This window comes from Mustela nigripes, chromosome 7, assembly GCF_022355385.1.
Source record: "Mustela nigripes isolate SB6536 chromosome 7, MUSNIG.SB6536, whole genome shotgun sequence".
Lineage (NCBI taxonomy): Eukaryota > Metazoa > Chordata > Mammalia > Carnivora > Mustelidae > Mustela > Mustela nigripes.
Window position 1 is genome coordinate 67,346,759 of NC_081563.1, and position 13,658 is coordinate 67,360,416.

Below are 13,658 nucleotides of genomic sequence, written 5' to 3' on the forward strand. Positions count from 1 at the left end.
CATGGGAGGAAGTAGATTTAGGAGACTTGCCGAAGATTGCTTGTTGATCTTGAACTACGATCCCGCATGTGTCAGGGATGACATTTCTGAAAGATGACGGCGCAGTGAGAGACATGAAGTCAATAAAGGAGGCAAATGAGGAAATGAAGCCGATATGTAGTTTTCATAAAAATAAGTTTATTCAATTTAAAAAGCAGTGAAGGTTGGGGCGCCTGGGTGCCTCAGTAAGTAAAACGTCTGCCTCCAGCTTGGGTCCTGATCACAAAGTCCTGGGATGGAGTCTTGAGTCTTTGTCTAGCTCCCTTCTCAGCAGGGAGTTTGCTTCTTCCTCTTCCTCTGGCCCCCATGCTCTCTTTCTCAAATAAATAAAATCTTTAAAAAAAAAATAGTGAAGGTTATTTATGTCTTTTCTCCTTTTTGGAAGTTAAATGGACTTTATTTTATGGCATGATGGCGATAATACGATAGATGATAATTTTCTCCCTAATTTCTTTACTCAGGAAAACAAAAATAAAATGATTATGTTTGTCTCTCAAAGGTTTTCTGAACATTTAGGGACAATTTAATTCCTTATGTTTTTCTATTTGCTTACTATACCCCCAACATCTTCTGCCTGCCTTACTGTCCCTATGGCATTTACTATTCTCGAATCAATTTAGAAATTCAAGGTCATGCCTGAACTGGTATCTTCCTCCTTCCCAGTTATTATGCAGGCTTTCTGTGATACTTACCCTCTGGTTTTATGGGAAAACAGATCCCCAGAGAGGCACTTGTTCATGCATATATGCATTCAGTAACAATTTGTTAAGGGCCTAGATGTTAGTGGAACAGCAGTGACTAAGACAGATGAGTCCCAGCTCTCCCCAGGCTCATTTTCTGTCGGGGTGGGGCAGGGGCAGAGCTGTTGGGTTGGGAGGGGGTGGGAGTAAGAAGAAACAAACAAACCCTTAGGTAACAGAATTCCATGTAGTAAGAAATGTGAGGCTATGGGGCCATTGCTGGTTATCTTCATGACCACCAGAAAGACTGTTGGTGGTGCTGGCAAAAGGGGGTCTACTTTCAAGGGGCAGAGGTGGGGACAGCTCCACAAAAGAAGTGATGTTTGAGTTGAGATCTGAGTGACAACAAAAAGCTCTCCAGCAAATGACTAGCAGAAGAGGGTTCTAGACCTAGGGAACGGCATGTACAAAGGCCCTCACCCAGAATTTGTTCTTTGGGTGTAAAACATGTAGAGTATAAGGAATAGAATAAAAAACTCTGTTCTAAACATATTAAGTTTAAGTCGATCATTGGCATCATTGGCATCCAAGTGAAGATTTTACATATGCAGCTGGATATATTCGTTCCAAGTTCAGACAAGAGGTTGAGGCTCTAGATAAAATTTAGGAAACATCAGCATATGGCTGACATTTAGCCAGGTAATGGGGAGAAAGATAGGGCCAAGGAATGAATGGAATGACTCTTGTGTGAAATGACATTGAGGAATCAAGGAGGAGCAGTCAGGAAAGGAAAGTGAGAAGGAGCAGCTAGCGAGGTCGGAGGAAATCTAGGGAAATGTAGAGATGAAAGTATTGCACAAATGAGAGCCACTGTGCCAAACTACAAAGTCAGTGGAATTTTTTAAAAATACAAAACGCAATTTTCATTTCTGTTGTTTTAAAATATCTGCAGTTCTAATACATGTAAAAGCGGCTCCTTGCCCTTAATTCAGGCACTACTTGTCTTAAATTAACCCTGGTTCCACTTTCACCTTCCCACTGCTCAGCTCTGCTCGCTGCTTCTGCTTCCAGAACAGCTGGGACCCCTGGATGCTGAGAACCACACGCTAGGCTGAGGTATGTTCTCTGTCCAGAGCCCAGAGAGAGAGTGCAGCCCCTTGACACAGGGTTCACTCTTAATTGCCCTTCTAAATTTGAAGGCTTGTGTTCCTCTCCTGCTGAGAAAAGAGAATATAAATTCTTCTGAGATGCCAAGTTGGCTCCAGTTCCAAGATAGATTCAACCCCCATCTCCCTGTACCTCATCAATATAGATTAAATTTATTTTGCATAGAATAGTTTCAGTTTCCCTTTAACTAGGTTAGTGAATGATCAGATTCCCCACCTCATTCCTTTTTTTAGGCCGTTGCTGTCTTTAAAGACTGTCCCTTTTTCCTCTTTGGGTTCGAAAAACAGGCAGAAAAGCAGAACATTTAGAAAGCAGCTTCACATGGGGCTTCTCACATCCCTCTTTGATGGAGAGATGTCTGTGAAGACAGCCCGGAAACTGCTGAAGCCTCAGATTCTTTTGTATTATATTCTTTATTGTTATTATTCTCTTTTTGTATATCATTTAGGCAAAGGCATATGATGGAGCCAAAAAGTACTGGGACTGGAATTTGAGAAAACCAAAGTCTGTTCCTAACTCCAGGCAAGTAAAAGATCACTTTGATTTTCAGAGGCTCCCAAGGAAAGGGGGACAGGCTTCCCTGTAGGAGCTGTCTCATAGGGTAAAGCATAATTTTCAGAAGGATAAAATCCTATCTCTCAGGCAAATATAATAATACATGGCAAAGCTTTTATTTATTGAGGGGGGCATTAAGATGTTAAAACTGGTCAAAAGAGCATGGAAGATGTGCGTGTACGTGTGTGTATACACTATTTAATACAAAAAGTAAAAGATGGTCAGTTTAGATACAAAACTAATAAATGTCCAATAGGACAATAAACTGTGATCTTTATGCTTATCTACTCTATTGGACAAAAATTATTTGCATTTTCATGAGAAAAAATTTTTCATTAGCCCCTATACCTTCAGAGTTATAAAGTCAATAGAAAATTAATCTCAAGACTACACTGACAGAAGGCCCAGTAATCTTTTCTGCTTATTTTCAAATGTCATATAATTTTGGAGACAAATATATATGATGCTAATTAGCATTTCTTTAGCGCTTAGTACATGTTGGACAACACTGACGTACATTACCAATTTGAATCCTCACCACAACCCTATGAGGTAGGCACTTTTATTATCCCCATCTTATGAGAGAGAGACAGTTGAGGCTCAGAGTGGTTAATTAATCATGCCAAGGTCATACAGCTCATAAGGCCGGGGTGGCAATCAAGCTGAAGTCTTATTCCAAAATCTTTATTTGAACTCTTGTTATTATTATGTGAAAGGTCAAAAGGAATAATGAATGTGAAGGTGCTTTAAAGATTGTGAATATGCTAGAGAATAAAAACTGTTACTGTTAAATCCAGCAATTCTTACTGCTGCCAGTCCAGAGGGAGGTGGGTTAATTATGGAAAAGGTCTATTGCCCTGGGAACGCCTCTGAGACTTTATCTTAAATCTATTCCCTTGAATTGAATAGGTTTTACTTAACACAGCCTACGTTTTCCTTCTGCCTTTTTTTTTTTTTTTTTTTTTTGGAATGGATTTCACTGAGACCATTTCTTAGCCCATTTTTTATTACATGCACGGAAAGGTGTTCCACTCTGAAACCTTTCCTCACGTCTCTTTGCATTTCTTTTCTCAGCCTACGAAACTGGAAAGAACACAGGTCTCAGAACTGGATAGGCCCGAGTCTGAACTTCAGCACCAAGACTGATTCGGTGAAGATTTGGGGCACAGTACTTAATCCAGCTTGTTGTGAAGTCTCACGGCACCAGAATCCCTGGGGAGCAAAGGGGTATCACTCACTCAGCATGCAGGAGAGAGGCCTGAAGAATCTGAAATTTCAGGTCCTCACTGGGGAGAGAGCAGTAGTGGTACTGACCATGAAGGTGGTTTGGAGAACTGATACTTAGTAGGACATGGGAAATGTTAGCTCCCTTCTTCCTGTCTTCTTTCCAGTGAAGTCTGTTAGTTTGCCATTCCTCTCCCCCGGTCCACCGCGCCTTCCTGCTCTTTCACTCCTGTCCTCTCTCCTCTGGTCCATCCACTGCCTCATCTCCTGTCGCCCCCCTCCTTCACTTTCTCCTCTCGTCCCCTCTGCTCCCTTCCTTCCCTCCTTTTGTTCCCACCTCTCCCCTCCCCTTCTTTCCCTCGGTCTCTCCCATCTCCTTTGGTCCTCTTCCTTCCCATTATCTCCTGAACCTCCCCTTCCTTTCCCCTAAATTCCTTCCTTTCTGGGTTTCCCCTCCTCTTTCCTCTTCTCTTCTCTCTTACAAGGTCCCTGAGACCAGGTGGGTCCCTAAATTAGTCACCTTACTAATTCACAGAAACTCAGGAATTTTAATCTAGCAGAACTGCTGGAGCCTCATTCTATTCCCTTCTCACCTTATTGATGAAGGAACTGAGAACAGAGAGAATAAACCCAAACCCTCGTATCCTGACTCCTGTCTGAGCTCCCTCTAACACATTGCTGAGCTACCTCTGCGTCTGTGCTTTTAACAGTGTCGTGGTTCATCCCCATCGTTGCCTCATGCTGTACTGGGGGGTTGGGGAGAGACGGGATGATGAATTATTGCTGTAGTTTGCTTGTCAGGAGTGTGATACGGTCTTCTAACCCCTGAGACCACCAAAGAGAGTATGTCATAGTGCATAAAACAGGGAAGGTCAGGCTTCACCATCATGTGTGCAGTGTCCTCCTTAACCAGTCAGGAAAGCAGCAAGCCCAAATTGCAAGCTAACACATCTGTGATCATTTCCACAGAGAGCCACAGTTTTTGCACTCAGTGTCCCTGGGAAGGGAACAAAATGGCGTCTGGCAGAAGAGAAGGCTGGCGAGGAAGAGAGGTAATGAATTCGGGGACGGCAGCCAGAGACCAAGCCACCACACTCTCCATGTCTCCTACAAATGTCTTAGTGGAAAAATGAAAATGCTCCACCAGAAGATATACTTCCTCCCCAGACACACTGAGGGAGGGAGCTGAGGGGGTGCTCACCTCAGGGAAGGCCTAGCTATGGAGTCTCTAGAGTTACATGAGCCTACATTTAATTCCCTTGTGCTATGTCTGAACCTTTAATCGGTGGTGGTTACTGGCTTTGAGGCAGCTGTACTTGGGGGAGGGCCCAGTATCCACACTGGGGTCGGAACATTGACTAGCTGTTGCCCCTCTTTACCCCGACTTGGGGAGGGCAGCAATAATTTGGGCGGCTTCTCTCAGGGCAAGGTGGAGAAGAGGCAAATCTACAGACACAGAAGGTAGATTTTTGGTTGCTCAAGACCAGGAAGAATACAGAGTTTCTTTTTCAAGTGATGAAAGTGTCCTGGAACTAAATAGTGGTGATTGTTGCACAACTTTGTGAATATGTTAAAGCACTGAATCCTATATTCAAATGGGTAAATTTCACAGCATGTGAATTACATTTTGATTTTTTAAATTTGAGGGGGATAAAAAGGGCCAAGGTGGGTTTTGGCCCAATGCTCAGCGTTGTCAAGGCCAGCAGTTGCTCTCTCCGCAGGTATCCTGCCTGCATATTGTAAGTGTTTTTAAGTGTCTTATATACTTACTCATAATTTTCATTCTTATGGTGGGATGATGGTCTGCTTTGTGTCATAATTCATGAAGAGATCTTTCCAATGCTGACGATTTAAGAATGTTCCACATTTTACTATTACAGATGTCAAACAAGGTCAAAAAAGTTCTCTGCACTCTGCCACAAATCTTGGTTTTTCCACAAACTTTCTCTTGGAATCTCTATTCTGATAGTGCTGGATGACTCATTGTCCCTATTTTAACTCTCTGTCCCTTTTTGCCTACAGTTTCACCTTGTCCCCCTTAGGTAAGCCTGTCATAAAAATCTAGCTCCTCTGACTTCATCTGTGTTGCTTTTTTTTTTTTTTTTGGCTGGACTCCTTGCACAATTTTGTCGTGTTACTTGTTTACCTCCCTGACTGCTCTGCCAGACTGTGAGCCGCCTGACGTCAGACAAAGTGTCTTATTAATTTCCAATTCCCTATTGCCTCTGCTGGGCAGGTGGAATGTATAAAATAGATGTGAATTGAATTGAATTGAATTGATTCTGAAGAACAGTGCTGAAGGTGTCTCTCCGCTTCTGTTGAGTAAGTCTCCTTAGGGCTAACTGCAAACACTGGAATCACCTGGTTTAAAGGCACGAGTGTCTCTCCTTACTTGCCATGATGCTTTCTCAAAGCTGATACCAATTTGTAGCACCACCTGAAAGGAACACCCATATCACCAGCAACTTGCCAGCCCATCCATTTTTTAAAAATGCTAATTTAGTAGGTGTCAAGTAACATTTCAAGGTTGCTTTAATTTGCATTTCTTTGATGACTACCAAGGGTGAACATTTTCTCAGGCCTTTCTTTACTAGTTCTATTTCTCCTTGAGGGAATTGCTTGTTCATATGCTTCATCCATTTCTGTATCAGAGTAAAGAAATATCATGAATTTGAATAGGATCCTTTTATATTTTATATGATCTTATATGCTATCACGAATGATATATATTTTTCATATTCTATATCTTTTCTTACATTTTTCCTGTTTTTCCTTGTACAGAAGTTTAAAATTTATATATGTCACTTTCTTTTTTAAGATTTGAGCTTATTTATTTATTTGTTATTTCTCTATCAGAGTAAGAGCAGGAATAGGGAGAGCTGCAGACAGAGCAGGCAGAGGAAGAAGCAGTCTCCCAGCTGTGCAAGAAGCCCCATGTGAGCTCGATCCCAGGACCCTGGGATCACAACCTGAGCTGAAGGCAGACGCTCAACCGACTGAGCCAGCCAAGCCTCCCCATGCATCACTTAATTTCCTTATAACTCTTTACGAAGTTTCAGGCGGAAAAATGTTCTTTTCCACAGATCCGCTAAGTCTTTTAGTCAATGTTCTGTTCTTTTCTCATAATAAAAAAATTAATTCGTTTATCTAGCTAATTATGTCAAGTCTTAGCTATTTTTAAAACTGTTATCACTAATTTCTATACCTCTTATCAAATATTTCTTGGGCCAGTTATGATTATGTGATTGCAAGTAACATAAATCCAAATAACAGTGGTTTAAACAAATAGGGGTCTAGTTTTCTCACTCTATAGGAAGTCCAGAGGTTGGTAGCTTTCCTGAAATGTGCCTGTGGAATTTTAGTTCACAGGAGTGACTGAGTAATGGCACAGAGAGATCTGTGCCATTGGAAAAAAGAATTTACTACTTATATTTCCTGCTTGAAGAGGGCATGCCATACCACACAGGACCGCAGGAGAAGCTTGAGATTTTGGTCAGAAGCAGTCACTAGAGAAGGCCTAGGCTGGAGCCTTTACTGGGGTTTCTGTAGGCAAGACAAGGCAGGTCAGAGTAAACAGGTTACGAATGACTCGTTTGAATAATTCTGGTGGGTTTTGGGCTATTAGGGTGGTCTCTCTAGTTGCCTGGTACCTGGTCCTGAGGTGCTTTTGGACTGGAGAAATATTAGGTTGGTGTGTAAGAGTTAAATAAAAGGGGTGGTAGGTGTGTACAGGAGAAGTACAAGTAAGCTTTTTACTGTCTTGAGATATTAGCTAGCCCTGGAAGGGCCATTCTCCCCGGCCAGTAAGATTTTCAAGCTGTCAAGACATCGTCAGATACAAAAAAAGTTCAAAAACAAAATGAAACAAACCATGACTGATATAGTAGCTTTTGGCATCATTTCAGTGTCTCAGTGATTTGGGGCTGGCGACTCTAAAATTCTCCTTGCCTTTCCCTATGCTTACCACCTCAGGGTTCCAAGATGGCTGCTGCAACTCAAGCTATCTTATCTATATTTAAAGCAGGAAGAATGTTGCATTCAAAGCAGCAGGAAGGAAGGGCAATGGGAACCACATCAGTTTCTTTTATCAGGAAAACAAAAATTTTCTCAGAAACCAACCAGCAAACTTTCACATATGTCCCATTAGTCAGAACTATATCATATGGTCACATCTAGCTAAATTTAATTCTTCCTGCTTTAATAGTAGAAGACAACAAAAAGAGAAGAAGGTTGAGAAAGACCATTGAAATAGCCAACTAAGAGTGTCTGCCACACACCTTCCTTCTCTCCTTATATTATAAAAATACTATTTTGTGACACATTAAAATACTTTAAAAGTATATGCGTGTGTATGTATATATATTCATGTATATAGTTTTATTTCCATTTATTCTATACCAATGCTTCTATAAATTATTGGGCCATTTAAGTCTCTTTATTTGGCTCAATTAATCTGTGATCTATCTAACACATTTCTTTAATCCTTATTCAATTATATAGAAGTTTTTAATGGCTGATATTGGCAGGAGCCTCACTGCCTTTCTTTTCTATATTCCCTGTTGATGGAATTATTGATTTTGTGGATTGAACATAATTATTGGGCTTTATATCAGAATAGTGTTAAATTTATAAATTTAATTAAACTCGAATACAGTTCTTTTGGTTGGTTCAGATATTTTAATATTATTGTCTTTTTACCTTGGAATTGTCTCTATTTCTTATTTGAACTGTCATCTTTTAAATGTTCTAATAAAGTTTTGAAGTTTTCTTTTTAAATGTCACATGAAGTAGTTCCTAATCATTTTAAGTTCAGAAAGTTGTATGTGTGATGTGTGTGTGTGTGTGTTTTAATGTGATCTTTTTTTTTTTTTAAATTTCTTTATCAGGCTAATTAAGTGTATGTAGGAGTTTTCTTGTATTTTGTGTTTTCCCTGAAAATCAAACTGTGTTTAAATGAACTTGTAAGTTATAGATAAGGGACTTGCCTACTTGTTGGTCAACTCTCACCTTCTGTATCAGTTAGTTTGGGACTGATTGTAAGGAACAGAAAACTTAAGCCAAACTTTCCTAAACATGGGAGGCTCACATCACTGAGGTCAGTTCAGCAGCTCTACCAGGTAATGAAAGGTTGAATTTCTGCTAAGCTCTTCACTCTGCTGGGCAACATAACCTTCCTGCTGAGGCTGTTGGTCCTCGTGGTGATCAGATAGCCAACACTAATGACTAAGTGTGTGTACTTCCTAGGGTGCCTGGCTGGCTCAGTCGGCAGAGCATGTGACTCTTGAACTTGGGTCCTAAGTTCAGAAATTACTTAAAAATAAAGTCTTTAAAAATTTTTTGTGCACTTCCTTATTCATGTCCGTTAAAGAAAAGATAGTATTTCTTTTCCAGACCTTCTCCTCAACCAAACTCCCCTCTTTCCCACATCTTTTTCAGTCATACTGTAGCTTATGCCTTGCTTACACCGGGGCCAATAACTGGCTAAAGGGATGGATGAATTTAGGCTTTTAGACTTGAGTTGAGAGTGGTGAAACTGTTCCCCCAAAGTGTGTGGGGTTCATAGAGAAGCTCTGACTATCACCCCCCCTCAACCAACTCTAATCGCTACCACACATTAGGGTGGTTACCAAGAGTTGAACAATGGACATCTAGGGCAACCATAATATCCATCACACTTCAGATGCCACTTTTTCCAGGACACCTCCTTTGCTGCCCTAAGTCCAAGTTCCAGGTCTCTCTTATGTGCTCTTTTAACACAGGGGATCATATCTTAATAGACCTCCCAGCTGACTTATGGGACCAGAAAAATAATAATGTACTTATAATCCTCTGGCCATCTTATAAGGAAGATCTATCCTCCTCATGGGAGAACTTCACTGGACACTTAAGATGTAAGACTTAAGTAGCCTTCATAAGAAAAAGAGATCCATAAGTGCAGCTTTCAGGGCAGACCCAGGGCCAGGGTCTTGTCCCTAGACTGGGAGACGGGGTGGAATAGGGTGGTTAGATGAGGAGGTTAAAGATTGATGTAGAATGAAGACAAAGATGTTTATGGGGACTTTCAGAGAGAAACTCTGAGCCTTGTGAAGTGTACACTACTTCTATGCATTCCTCAGTGAAATATCCTTCATCTGTGCATAATAGTGAATTTATTTTAGGAGCATGAAGAGAAGGGCAGGAGTTTGCATTCAAAATGGTAGGGCAAGAATGGGAAGGAGCCTTGCAACATCAGGACATTGGGTTTCACTTGTCTGTACTCCTCCCTAGACTCCAAATTCTGTGAGGGCAGAGTCCAGGTCTGTCTTGCTAACCTCTTTGCCTAGCTCAGTACCTAGTACATAGGAGCTTAGTAAGCATTTGTGAATGAATGAATGAATGAACAAATGAACAAACAAACAAGCTTGGTAAAATCAGAGAAACATTGGTCAAATCCCAAGTCTGCCACTTTTTTAGCTGTGGAATGGGGAATACGATAATCTCCTATGTAATCTTATCATGAAATTTGTATCTAATTTAATAAATGGTAACCAGAACTAATTATTAGCTCTTCCCAATTTCTACAAGCTAAGCTGCAAATACTAATAGTAACAAACACTAACATTTATTAAACATATTCTTTGAGCAAAAAAAGCACCTCATGTGTATTACTTTAATTTTAATCCTCTGAACCACCCTATTCTTCCAGGACATTCCACATGCCCAGCATCCAACAATACCTCTAGTCACTCACAGGCACTAAAATCTAGGTAGGGAAAGAAGGAATAATGCTTTGCTGATCTGTTATTTGCTACTTCACTTTCTAGAGATGCACAGCTTAGTTACTATAACAAGATTGGATAGAATGTAAGTGACTGACAATTTACTTTTAATAGTGAAATGCAATAGATTCATGGTGGTTGTAGTAACAAAGACCACATGACCTTAGAGGCAGGTAGAGGCTGAGCTTGTGGTCACTAGTAATAGGAAATGTCTGAGAATGGATTTCTGAGTATCAGGAATCAGTGAGCTTTATTTTCTCACAAGGTCCATTCCTGGAACGTTGAAAATGCTGAGGGCTAAATTCAGATTTCTAGATGATATTCAAAGATTGGCTGGCAAGGAGAAAGAAAGGAACTTTTTTTTACTGTTCATATTAGTCCTCTGGACATATTAGCATTTTGGGATGTGAGTTTTCTCATTTCTAGAATAAGAATAGTAAGATCTGATTCTTATCTCTCATGGGAGTGTTCAGGTGTTTAATAAAATGATGTTTGGGGTTTCTCTATGGAAAAATGCTACAGAGATACAAATCATTTCAATCACTAAATATATATGAACTCCATATAAACTCTGAAGTGTTGAAGGAGAGATAGTACAGACTCACTTAAGATTAATTTCTCTGTGAGTTTCAGATCGGTATTGTGTACTTAAATCTCCTGAATAATATCTTCAATTCTGCATGTATATAAAATATAAATAAATGTATTCTTATAGTTGTGGATGCTCTTAGATACAGAATTATGTGCCTGTTGCTGTTCTTAACTCCTTAGATTTCTGTCTTTCCAGAAGGTATCAAGTGATCACTTTGACAATATTGTATAAACACTATCATATGAAGTTATCACTTGCTTTACAAGTCAAAGGGACTTATCAAAGCCTAAAGCAGCTGGCAAAGAAAAAATGTAACAAGAAAAGCTGACTTCAAGAATTTCAAATTTTTTAGACTAAAACAACTCCATTGTTTAGGAAAAGTGTTTTCATCAAAGCAGTAGACAATTTCAATCGAGAGCGATAATGATGGTCATAATGATTGCTATTAAGTTTTGGTGGTTGAAAGGAACAAGCTTCAGTTACCTGAAATAGATCCCTTGACATGGAACGTTCCGTCTCTCCCTGTGAGCTTTTTTGTCACTAATCCATGGGGAGACCTGTGTTCCACTCCTGATTTGGTGGGTGTGGGTGATCTGGAGAAAGTCACTTAATCTCACTGCATCTGTTTTTCTACCTGTCAAGAGAGGAGATTGGAGTAAATAATCTCTACAGCCCTTTCAGCTCTATGATGTTGTGATTACTTTCAATCATTTCCAGAAAACTTAGTGCTTGTCTTCGGAACAGTGTTAAGCAACAGCCTGAAATGAGAGCTTAAAATTAAATGGAAATCACCTGGGTCACTGTAATAGCTAATGCTGCCATTATCGAGTGATCCCATTAAACCAGATCCCGCCCCTCAGACTTCTAGTTTACCATCCATTTAATCCTCAGAACAACCTCCTCAGGATTTAACAACTTGCAGAACTTCCGTTACCAACCCACTGGTCTTTTCACCTATGTAAAGGCAGATCTAAAGCCTGTGGATGCCGCCTTAGAACAGTGCAGGGAGAGATGTTTGCTTTACATGGTTTTTACCCACTATTGGCATTTGCTTAGGTGTTCACCAAGCCCGGAGCAGATCAATTCTTTGTCTTCATCTTCCAAGACATTTTGGTAGCATTTGGCATAGTTGATTGAGTCAATTCTTAAGACAATTGCCTCATGAGCCTCCGAGGACCTTGAACCTGCCTAGGTCTCTTGGCACCACTCCGGCCACTCTTTCTTAGTGACCTTTGCTGGCTCATCTCCCCAGCTTCCACTTGTTGAAGGGCCTTTTCTTTTCTCCACCCGCACTCACTCTCTGGTGATCTCATCTGGGCTTGTGGCTTTAAATAGGACCTATACGCTGATGATACTAAAATTAAACTTCCATCCGGAGCTCTGCTCTGAACTCCAAACAAATATATTCAACCGCCAGCTCAACAGTTTCACTTGGATACCTGATGTCAAACAGAAGAGACCAGAACTTTTGATTTTTCTCCTCCAAACCTGCCCCTCCCACCATGTTCCAAAATGCAGTCAAAGGCCTTAGGATGGCCCTAGCTGAGAAACTAGGAGTCATCCTGGATTCCTCCTTTTCTCTCATGTGGCACCTTTAACCCATTGGCAAATCCTGTCAGCTCAAGCCTGGAAAGTTTTCCAGACTCAGAAGGCTGTTCACAGGATCCTTCATCTCCCCCTCAGTCCACATGTCTAACACCTTTGCCCAAGACTAGTGCAATAACCTCTGATGGGTCTCTTAGTTTTCCTCTGGCCTCCGATCCATTCTCCAAACAGCAACTTGTGATTCCTCTAAAATGCCTGTCATTGCAAACTCAGGGGCCTCCCTTATATTGGCAGCACAGTCCCAACTTCATAGCTTGGTCCGTGAGAGCCTGTGGGATCCCCCTTTCCAGGTCTCTCTGCATCCACATCTCACTTACCCACTCCGGCTACCCTGGGCTTGTTCTTTTCTGTCAACACATCCGGTAGTCTCAGGTCCTGGGACCTCTTTACTTTCTCTTCTCTCAGTCAGACAAAGCTCTCATCCAGATATTTGTTTGTTTCAGGTTCTAACTTCATCCAGGTCCCGGTCAATGGCACCTTATCAGAGAAGTCTCCTCTGACCTGCTCTTTGAGAAAGAGGTGTCCCCTTCTCCTAGATGTGTTCTATGCCCTTCCCCTCCTTTTCTTTCTTGTTAACTGTTCACATTCTTCTCTGGCTGGGGCTTTGTCTGTTGTGTTTAATGCTCCATCCCCGTGGTTACAACAGTGTTCAGTACATAGCAGGTGCTCAATAGGTGTTTGTGGAATGAATGAATACATAGACAGACATTATAATTACAAAATCAAGTTTTATGACATGAATAGATAATTCCATGAAGGAGAAACCGTAACAGTAAGAAAACACCTTGGCAGCCATCAAGTCTGTTGATGTGACTTTTGAAAGGTCTAGACTTTCTCTTGCCCGGCTTCAGTTGCTCAGGAGAGGTCCCACAAGGAGAGGTCCTTGTTTTTAACTTCCTGTCTGCTGCCCTGGAATGCAGTGGGCTCCCCAGACCTTGGCCGTGTATTTATCTCTCCACCTCCGTCTCCCCGTTTTAGGTTTTCCATGTTCTGATCACCTGTGTGGACCCTTTTCTTGACTTTCACATTTATGCCAGC

General features: G+C 41.0%; 1 long non-coding RNA gene across 1 annotated transcript; it reads right to left on the reverse strand.

Annotated features, from left to right (window-relative positions):
• Nucleotides 1-210: 210 nt before the first annotated feature.
• On the reverse strand, nucleotides 211-13,171 carry LOC132022565 (uncharacterized). The gene is made up of 3 exons (XR_009405627.1): nucleotides 12,938-13,171; nucleotides 11,499-11,649; nucleotides 211-372 (listed from the first exon to the last, which is right to left on the reverse strand). It is a non-coding gene; the product is annotated as an uncharacterized LOC132022565 (long non-coding RNA).
• Between the last annotated feature and the right edge of the window lie 487 nt (nucleotides 13,172-13,658).